The sequence below is a fragment of the Leptonychotes weddellii genome, chromosome 10 (assembly GCF_054177405.1).
Source record: "Leptonychotes weddellii isolate Sample4059 chromosome 10, ASM5417740v2, whole genome shotgun sequence".
Taxonomy (NCBI): domain Eukaryota; kingdom Metazoa; phylum Chordata; class Mammalia; order Carnivora; family Phocidae; genus Leptonychotes; species Leptonychotes weddellii.
In genome coordinates, this window is record NC_138378.1 from 82,163,138 (window position 1) to 82,174,421 (window position 11,284).

The window sequence follows — 11,284 nt, forward strand, 5'->3', positions numbered from 1 at the left end:
GATGATGGACTCTGAAAAACAAACTGAGGGTTCTAGAGGGGAGGGGGGTGGGAGGATGGGTTAGCCTGGTGGTGGGTATTGAGGAGGGCACATTCTGCATGGAGCACTGGGTGTTATGCACAAACAATGAATCATGGAACACTACATCTAAAACTAATGATGTAATGTATGGGGATTAACATAAGAATAAAAAAAAAAAAAGGAAAATACACCATCAATAAGTGGGATTTATCCCTGGGATGCAATGATATTTCAGCATTCAAATCAATAAATATGATATATTACTTTAACAGAATGCAGGATAAAAATGATACAATCATCTCAATAGATGCAGAAAAAACATTTAACAAAATTCAATATATTTCATGATAAAAACTCTCAACAAAGAGGTACAGAAGGAATGTACATCATTATAATGAAGGCCACATATGACAAACCCACAACTAACACCATAGTCAACTCTGAAAAGCTGAAAGGTTTTCCTCTAAAGATCAGGAACAAGTCAAGGGTGTCCATTTTCACCATTTCTAATTCCACAAAATTATGGAAGTCCTAGCCAAGTAATTAGGAATGAGTAAGAAGGAAAAGACATCCAAATCAGAAAGGAAGAAGTAAAATTGTCTCTCTTTGCAGATGACATGATATTACGTAGAGAAAATCCTAAAGTTGTAAGAACTAATAAACACCTCCAGTAAAGTTGAAAATACAAAATCAACATACAACCATCAGTTGCATTCTATAAACTGACAATGAAGTATAAAAAAAAAAAAGGAAGAAAGAAAACAATCTTATTTACAATACCATCTGGAAGAATAAAATATTTAGGGATAAGTTTAACCAAGGAGGTGGAAGATCTGTACACTGAAACCTACAAAATAGTGATTAAAGGAATTGAAGAAGACACAAATAAATGGAAAGAGATCCCATGTTCATAGATTGGAAGAATTAATATTGTTAAAATGTCCATTTGATTCAAGATGATCCACAGATCCAATGCAATTCCTGTCAAAATCTCACTGGCATTTCTCACAGAATTGGAAAAAAATAATCCTAAAATTTGTATGGAACAATAAAAGATCTCAAATAGCTAAAGCAACTTTTAGCAAGAATAAAGGTGGAGACACAATGCTTCCTAATTTTAAATTATATTACAAAGCTGTAGAAATCAAGATAGTATAAAAATAACTACCAGCAAAAACAGGCACATAGACCAGTGAAATAGAATAGAGCACCCAGAAATAAACCCATGCAGACATGGTCAATTAACCTTCGACAAAGACATCAAGAATACACAGTGGTGAAAGAATAGTCTGTTCAATAAATGGTGCTAGAAAAACTGTTTATCCACATGCAAAAGAACACAACTGGTCCCTTATCTTATACCATGCACAAAAATCAACAAATTGAATTCACAAAATGAATTAAAGATTTAAACTTAACACCCGAATCCATGAAAGTCCAAAAAGAAAACATGGGGGAAAACTCTTTGACATTGGTCTTAGTAATGATTTCTTAGATAAAACACTAAAAGAACAGGCAACAAAAGCAAAAATGAACAAGTAGAACTATATTAAATTAAAATTTTATGTACAGCATAGGAAAAAACAAGATGAAAAGGCAACATTTGGAACAGGAGAAAATATTTCCAAACCATATATCTGATACATGTTAATATCCAAAATACATAAAGAACTCCTACAACCCAATAGAAAAACAAACAAACAAAAAAACAAATAACCTGATTTTAAAATAAGCAATGAACCTAAATAGACTTTTTTTTTCAAAAAAAGATACACAAATGGCCAAGAGGTATATGAAAAGATGCTTAAAATCAGTAATCATGGTGGAAACAAAAATCAAAACCACAGTGAGATACCACTTCACACCTGTCAGGAGGGCTATGATAGAAGAATAGAAAGGGCACCTGGGTGGCTCAGTTGGTTAAGTGTCTGACTCTTGATTTCGGCTCAGGTCATGATCTGAGGGTCGTGAGATGGAACCCTGCATGGGGCTCTGCGCTCAGTGGGGAGTCTGCTTGAGATTCTCTCCCTCTGCCCCCTCCCCTCTCAAAAAAAAAAAAGTGAAAAGATAAGAAGTGTTGGCAAGAGTGTGGGGAAACAAAAACCCATGTACACTATTGTTAGGAATATAAATTGGTACAGCCACTATGGAAAACAGTTTGGTAGTTCTTCAAATAAAGATTGAACCACCATATGATCCAGCAGTCTCACTTCTGGGTATATATATTCAAAGGAAATGAAATCAGGACCTTGAAGAGGTAACTGTATTCTGTGTTCATTACAGCATTATTTACAATAGACAAGATAGGGAAACCTAAGTGTCTATTGGCAGATGAATGAATAAAGAAAATGTAATATATGTATACAATGGAATATCATTCGGCTATAACATAAGGAAATCCTACCTTTTGCTACAACAAGGATGAACTTGTAGGACATTATGCTAGTAAAATTAACCAGACACAGAAAGAGAAATACTGCATTATCTTACTTACATGTGGAATCTAAAAAAAGTTGAACTCACAGAAACAGAAAGTAGAATGGTGATAACCAGGGAATGGGGGAGGGGTAGCAATTGGGGAGATTTTGATCAAAGTGTACAAACTCAGTTATAAGATTAATAAGTTCTGAAGATTGAATGAGTACCATGGTGACTATAGTTAATAATAATGTATACTTGAAATTTGCTAGATCTTAAGTTTTCTTGACATACAAAAGAGTGTAACTGTGAGATGTTAATTACCTTGATTGTGGTAATCTTGTAATGTATGTATGTATGTCAAAACATCACTCTGCACACCTTAAATACATATTTGTCAGTTATACCTAAATAAAGCTGAAAAAATAAAAACCACTTAACAAGGAAAAAAAGAAAGAAAATGTAAGAAGAAAAAGCCATGTTTTGACCAGTAAATAGGCACAAATCATGAAAGAGATGGTATGACATTTGTAGGAATTTGGGCTGAGCTGTTCAGAACAGAGCTACACGTTGAAATGTCCTGAGAGGCCAGGGTGGAAATCTGATTCTGTGAAGTTGGCAGTAGTAATCAGTATTGAGTAGTGGGAACTGTGAACTACTGAAGACCTGGCTCATTTCTTGCTAAAAATTCTCCAAGTTCAAATGGGTTTAATACACAGTACTAGCCAACAAAATTCTCCTTGGGCCAGATTTGCTCAAAGGCCAACAGATTGTATTGCCTGTATGGGACTCTAGATAGCCATTGAAGAAATTTAATGATGTCATCGTGTTAGCATGATGATCTATAGGGGCATGAATTTCCATGATTGCTGCTTTGTCATGTTAGTAAGATACTCAGGGAAGATGAGGGAATGAGACCATGTATTTTGAATGTCTTGCATTGCACTAGACACAGAGGAGTACCCAAGAAACAGTAATATCCTTCCCCTTTTCGCCCCTTCTATCAGTAACTCTATAGAAAAGAGAAATCAGCATAAAGGGAGATCCAGATTGATGGTGAGAGTAATGGTAGTTTCCTATGATTGCTCTAACAATTTACCACAAACTTTATGGCTTACAACAACACAAATTTAGTCTCTCACAGTCCTGGAGGCCAGAAATCTGAAATAAGTTCCACAGAGTAAAAATCAAGGTATTGGCAGAGGTGTACTCCCTCAGGATGCTTTAAGGCAGATTCTGTGCCTTGCATAGTCCAGCATCAGGTGGCTGTCAGCATTCCTTAGCTTGTAATCACACCAGTCAGATTTCTGTCTCTGTGGTCACATTCCCTCTCCTCTTGTTAAAGCTTCCTTGGTCTCCCTATTGTAAGGATAAATGTGATAGCATTTAGGGCCCACTCAGATAATCCATGATAATCTCCCCACTTCAAGAACTTTCATGTGGTAAATGGTAATATTCATAGGTTCCAGGGGTTAGGACATGGATATCTTCTGGGAGGCTAGTATTTATCCTGCCACAAGTAAGAAATAGTTTTTCTGGGCAAGTTGTTTTTGGAGTCTGATTTAGTCAGAGTTCTCTGGATAAACAGAATCTAAACAAACAAACAAACAAGCAATTTCAGTATATATCACATATGTGTACTATTCCAGCAGAAAAAAATTAACTAGGCGTTGAAAAAAAAACCTTTTCTTTTACTTCTTGGCCTTATTATAAGATACAGAGGTCTTTAAATTCAGAAGTTTACTTAACTACATTTTTAAGGTATTAACAGAAATATAATTTTATGGTAGAATAAATACTACAGTTGCCTATAAGCATTCCTGTATAATAAGATGCTCAAGGTTATTTGCAACAATGATAATTTGCATCACCTTGGTTGTGATGTTTCTGATGCCTGGTTGACAACCCTAACACATGGAGCTTTAACTAAATGGACCATCTGCTTGCTTTTCCCTCACACAATGGTGGCAAGGGGCCCCACTCTGCATGACAACTTATCAGAGCTTCCTTAATTCTACCTGGTCATTGGGAGTGCTGAGAACCCAGACTGTTTTGTATTCATACATGGGATTCTTTCTGCTATTCACCACATTTTGAGAAACACTGTAGTTGGCAGTTTTACTAAACAATGGGGAAAAACAACAAGTGCTAAAAAATTGCAGAACCCATGTGATTTATATAGGGATTTATAGAAAACTGTAAGATGAAATTATAGGTAAAATAAATGAAGTGTTTTGAAGCAATCTTTCCACTAACAGTTTATGGAAAGTTTAGTATTGCAGCTGTCCAGGAAGCCTAATTATTCCAGTCTCTGTGGATTTACAAAACATACACATAATAGAGAAGGAAAGCAAGTGGAAAGACAGTAAAAGATGAACATTCTTCTTACTCTTTATTCCAGATATATAATAAAATATTGCATTTGTGAAGAATTATACAAATTCAGTAAAGGATTGAGAACAGCAAAGTTTCAGTATCACATAAACCATCTTAATAAATAATATGGGAATACATATAATTAAATACCTTACTACTATCATAATAATGGAAGATGCAGAATAAAAATATGAACATGAGAAGAATTTAAATTTGTAGAGCATCATGACAATTTAGAAATGATCAGTTACCATAATTACATATTAAAAATTGATGGTATGTATTTTATTACAACAGATGGAATATAGGGTCATTCTTGCAAATTATTCTAAAATGATTTTTGGAAGTATAAACATAGTGGTGTCAAAATATTAAAGTAAAGGGAAATAACACATTACATGACATATGACTTTATTAAGTAAGATTTTTTTTAAAGATTTTATTTATTTATTTGAGAGAACACACAAAGGGAGAGTGAGAGGGAGAAGCAGACTCCCTGAGGAGCAGGGAGCCCGATGTGGGACTCGATCCCAGGACCCTGAGATCGTGACCAGAGTCGAAGGCAGACGCTTAACCGACTGAGCCACTCAGGCGTCCTTAAGTAAGATATTTTTATAGTATTTTAGACTATTTGCTTCAGATTTAAATGTGATGTTATCACTGCCCTTAGTGATTTCACAATAAGGAGGATTTCTGAAATTATTTAACAGGTAGTGATACGCCAAAGAAATGAAGTAACTATTACCGATCTTGGATATGTCTCTGTCATGTACATGGATTAAAAATTTTTAGTCATCAGAAAAAAAAAAATCTTGGGGCACCTGGGTGGCTCAGTTGGTTAAGCTTCTGCCTTCGGCTCAGGTCATGATCCCAGGGTCCTGGGATCGAGCCCAGCATCGGGCTCCCTGCTCAGTGGGGAGTCTACTTCTCCCTCTGCCCCTCCCCCACCCGTGCTTGCTCCCTCTCTCTCTCTCTCTCTCAAAAATAAATAAAAACTAGATCCAACTCACACTCAACAGTAGATAATATAGAAGTCATGAATGAGGGCGCCTGGGTGGCTCAGTCGTTAAGGGTCTGCCTTCACCTCAGGTTATGATCTCAGAGTCCTGGGATCGAGTCCCGCATCGGGCTCCCTGCTCCGCGGGGTGCCTGCTTCTCCCTCTCCCACTCCCCCTGCTTGTGTTTCTGCTCTCACTCTCTGTCAAATAAATAAAATCTTAAAAAAAAATTTTTTTTAGAGAAAAAACATCTTCCATTTTTAAAATTTATCTCCATGTAAATCTTCTAGAACTGTTCATGCAAAAACATCACCACCATGAAGAAAGATACCAACAATATCAAGGGAGAGTTTTCATTCCCAATTAGAATGTAGAAGAACACAAAAGATTTTACTCTTGCTGAAACAACAGTAAGTGTCAGAAAAAACAGTCATTATTTGTTATAAAACCAGTGATAAGCTGTAGATTCAAAGAAAACTAAAAGAAATAACTCTAGAGTTATGAGTCCTTCCTCCAGACCTGAAGATAAGGGACACTTTCACATTTAGGGCTAGCTGATGAGGTTGCAGCAGGTGTAGAAAGAAATAAGCTCTCAGAGAAGGACAGTCTCTCAGAGGACAAAAAAGAGAAACCTTGAGAAATCTGTGGGCTGGCCTGTCAGGTTGAAAACTAGAGGAGAAGAAAAGGCAAAGATAACCTCTGCCAAGTAGCTTCTTTTCAGGGGAATTCTGTGGAGTAAAGAGAGCTGAGGCAAGGCTGAAAAGCAGAGAGAGGACTCCCATTTTGGGAGTGTCTGTAAATCTGGCAGACAGTGTGAGACATAGCCTACTTGATTCCTTGTGGTTTAGGGACCCAGCATCCTTGAGTATTTGGTCTCAGGGCTCATCTGGAGGGAGAGAAACTCTGAATCCACCTTCAGAACATTTGAAGCCAAAAATGAATTGAATTATGGAATCTATAACCAAATCTCCAACTAATTCAACTTCCAATAAGATCAACGATACCAGTCTTTTGACTGAATGGAAGTTTGGAATCTGAACCAAAAAACAGAGATCTTAGAATTTCAGAGATGGAATGCTAAAGCCCTTCTGGGAGAAAGGTTGCCCCCTTGATTGAATAATGCAAATTCCTTGAAAAACACCAATTTACCAGCTTGAAACAATAAAAAAATAGAAAACCTGAATAAGCCTATGTCTATTAAAGAAAATGAATTCATAGCAATAATTTTAATTATTATAATTTAATTGTAATAATAATTTTAAGTTCCCCACAAAGAAATCTCCAGGCCTAGATAGCTTCATTGGTGAATTGTCTTAAACTTTTATGTATGAATTATACCAACCTTATATAAATTCAGAAAATAGAAGAAACATCTCAACTCATTTTATGAAGCCAGTGTAACCACAATACCAAAATTAGACAAAGACATGACAAAAGAGATATTACAGAACTTTGTTTAATGCTGTAGCTTCCTTGAAAAACTTAATAATTTTTTAACATGAGGGCCCTTTAATTTTACTTTATACTAGGCCATCCTTTTTATAAAAGACTGAATGCTTTCTTCTAAGATCAGGAAAAAGACCAGGATGTCCACTTCTCCACTTCCATTTCAACATTGCACTGGAGGCCCTAGCTGATTTGGTAATTTAAGGAAGAAATGAAAGGCTTAAATCTTGGAGGGAGAGAAAAAATATTAAAACTGTCTATACATGCAGGTAGAAAGATTATTTAAGTAGAAAAGCCTAAAAAACCTATTTTTTAAATTACTAGAATTATAGGGGCACCTGGGTAGCTCAGTTGGTTAAGCATCTGACTTCAGCTTGGGTCATGATCTCAGGGTCCTGGGATCAAGCCCCATGTTGGGCTCCCTGCTGAGCAGGGAGCCTGCTTGTCCCTCTCCCTCTCCTACTACCCCTCCCCCCACTTTTGTTCAAGCTCTCTCTCTCTCCCTCCCTCTCTCAAATAAATAAAATCTTTAAAAAATAAAATAAAAATAAAATTACTAGAATAATTAAGCGAATTTATCAATCTGGCAGAGAAAAGATCTATATGCAAAAATCAATTGCATTTCTAAATGCTAACAATAAATAATTTGAGAAGGAAAATTTTTTTTTTTAAAGATTTTTTATTTATTTATTTGAGAGAGAGAGAATGAGAGAGAGCGAGTACATGAGAGGGGGGAGGGTCAGAGGGAGAAGCAGACTCCCTGCTGACAGCAGGGAGCCCGATGCGGGACTCGATCCCGGGACTCCAGGATCATGACCTGAGCCAAAGGCAGTCGCTTAACCAACTGAGCCACCCAGGCGCCCCGAGAAGGAAAATTTTTTAAATTACCATTCAAATTGGTAGCAGACATAAAATATTTAGTAATTAGCTTAGCAAAAGATATGTGAAATCTATACACAGAAAAAATACAAAACATTATACAGGGAACTTAAAGAAATCCTAAGTGAATGAAGAAATATATTGGGCTTATGAATTGGAATAATCAATCTTATTATAATAACAATTCTCCTTAAATTGATTTATAGGTTAAATACAATTCTAATCAAAACCGCACCTTCTTTCCTCTTTTAGGAATCGACAGACTGATTCTAAAATTTATAGAGAAAAAATAAGGATCAAAACAATTTTTTAAGTTTTTATTTAAATTCCAGTTAACATACAATGTAATATTAGTTTTAGGTGTTTAACACAGTTTAGTGATTTAATACATACAACACCTGTTGATCATCACAGCAAGTGCCCTCCTTAATCCCCTTCACCTATTTAGCCCATCGCCCCCACCCTTCTCCCCTCTGGTAACCATCACTTTGTTCTCTATAGTTAAGAGTCTGTTTCTTGGTTTGCCTCTATCTCTCTCTCTTCTTTTCCCTGTGCTGGTTTGTTTTGTTTCTTAAATTCCACATATGAGTGAAATCATACAGTATTTGTCTTTCTCTGACTGAGTTTTTCCCTTAGCATAATATATTCTAGCTCCATCCATATTGTTGCAAATGGCAAGATTTCATTCTTTTTGATGGATAAATCATATTCTACTGCATATATATATCTATATATCTATATCTATCTATATATACCACAGCTTCTTTATCCATTTATCAGTCAATGGACACATGGGCTGTTTCTATTATTTGGCTATTGTAGATAATGCTGCTATAAACATCAGGGTGCATGTATCCCTCCCAAATAGTATTTTTGTATTCTTTGAGTAAATACCTAGTAGTACAATTGCTGGATCATAGGGTAGTTCTATTTTTAACTTTTTGAGGAACCTCCATACTGTCTTCCAGAGTGGCTGCACCAGTTTGCATTCCCACCAAAAGTGTAAGAGGGTTCCTCTTTCTCCACATCCTTACCAAAATCTATGGCTTCTTGTGTTGTTGATTTTTAGCCATTCTGATAGGTGTGTGGTGATAACTCATTGTAGTTTTGACTTGTATTTCCTTGATGATCATTGATGCTGAACATCTTTTCATTGTTTGTTGGCCATATGTGTGTCTTCTTTGGAAAAATGTCTATTCTTGTTTTCTGCCCATTTGTTAATTGGATTATTCATTTTTTGGGTGTTGAGTTTTACAAGTTTTTTTATACATTTTGCATACTAACTCTCTATCAGATATGTCTTTTGAAAATATCTTCTCCCATTCTGAAGGTTGCCTTTTAGTTTTGTTAATTGTTTTCTTTGCTGTGCAGAAGCTTTTTATTTTGATGAAGTCCCAATAGTTTAATTTTGGTTTTCTTTCCCTTGCCTCAGGAGACGTATCTAGTAAGAAGTTGCTAGGGCCAATGTCAAAGAGGTTACTGCTTATGTTCTCCTCTAGGATTTTGATTTTTTCCTGTCTCACATTTAGGTATTTAATCCATTTTTAATTTATTTTTGTGTATGGTTTAAGAAAGTGGTCCAGTTTCATTCTTTTGCATGTTGCTGTGCAGTTTTTCTGACACCATTTGTTGAGGAGACTGTCTTTTTCCCATTGGATATTCTTTCCTGCTTTGTCAAAGATTAATTGACCATAGAATTGTGGGTTCATTTCTGGAAGTCCTAGCCACAGCAATCAAGAAATAAATGCATCCAAATCAGCAAGGAAGAGGTAGAATATTCACTATTGCACATGACATGATACTCTATATAGAAAACCCAAAAGACTTCACCAAAAAATTGCTAGAACTGATACATGAATTCAGTAAAGTTTCTGGATGCAAAATCAATGTACAGAAATCTGTTGCATTCCTACCCACCAAAAATGAAGCAGCAGAAAGAGAAATTAAGGAATCAATTCCATTTACAATTGCAACAAAACCATAAGATACCTAGGAATAAACCTAACCAAAGAAGTGAAAGACCTATATTCTGAAAACTGTAAAATACTGATGAAAGAAATTGAAGATGACATAAAGAAATGGAAAGACATTCCATGCTCATGGATTGGAAGGACAAATATTGTTAAAATGTCTATGCTACCCAAAGCAATCTACGCATTCAATGTAATCCCTCTCAAAATACCAACATTTTTTGTAGAGCTAGAACAAACAATCCTAAAATTTGTATGGAACCACAAAAGACCCTGAAGAGCCAAAGCAACCTTTAAAAAGAAAAGCAAAGCTGGAGGCATCACAATTCCAGACTTCAAGTTATGTTACAAAGCCGTAGTGATCAAAAGACTATGGTACTGCCACAAAAACAGACACATAAATCAATGGAATAGAATAAAACAATTTTTAAAACAACAGAATTGAAAGATTTGCACTACTTGATTTCAAGACTTACTATGAAGCTGAAGACAAAGTAGCATTGGTGCAAAGATTAATAAATACATCAAATTTATAGAATAAAGAAACAAAACCAACATGGTCAATTTATTTTTAAGGACGGTGCCAAAACTATTCAATGGGGAAAGGATGGTCTTTTCAACAAATGGTAATGTAACAACTGGATATCTGTATGGAATTGTAGGGGGATCCTTGGCCCTACCTCACATTCATAAGAATATTAATGGAGGATGGATCATAAACATAAAAGCTAAAGTTATAAAGATTCTAGGACATAACAGAGGAAAACATCTTTGCCATCATGAAGTGGGAAAAGATTTCTTGGGATACAACACTAAGTATAAAACAAAATGTGATGAATTCTATCTCATCAAAATTAAAAACATCTGTTAAAAAGAGTATTAAATAAATTTAAAAACAAATCAACCATTGACTAGTAGAGTTGTATTTTAACTTTTGTCCTTATTTTCTATTCTAATGCAATTCTTTAATGCAATTCTTTTTTTCAAAGAATCTGTTCTGTTCAGTTCTTTAATTTCAAAATTTATTAAAGTTTTCTTTATGACTCATGTATGAATGACTTTTTAATACTTCATAAGCACTAAAAATGCATATGATTTTTGTTAGTTACAGAGTTTGACACACTCATGACAGCTCATCAATCTCTCATATCTATAATTTTTCATAAAACCATATTC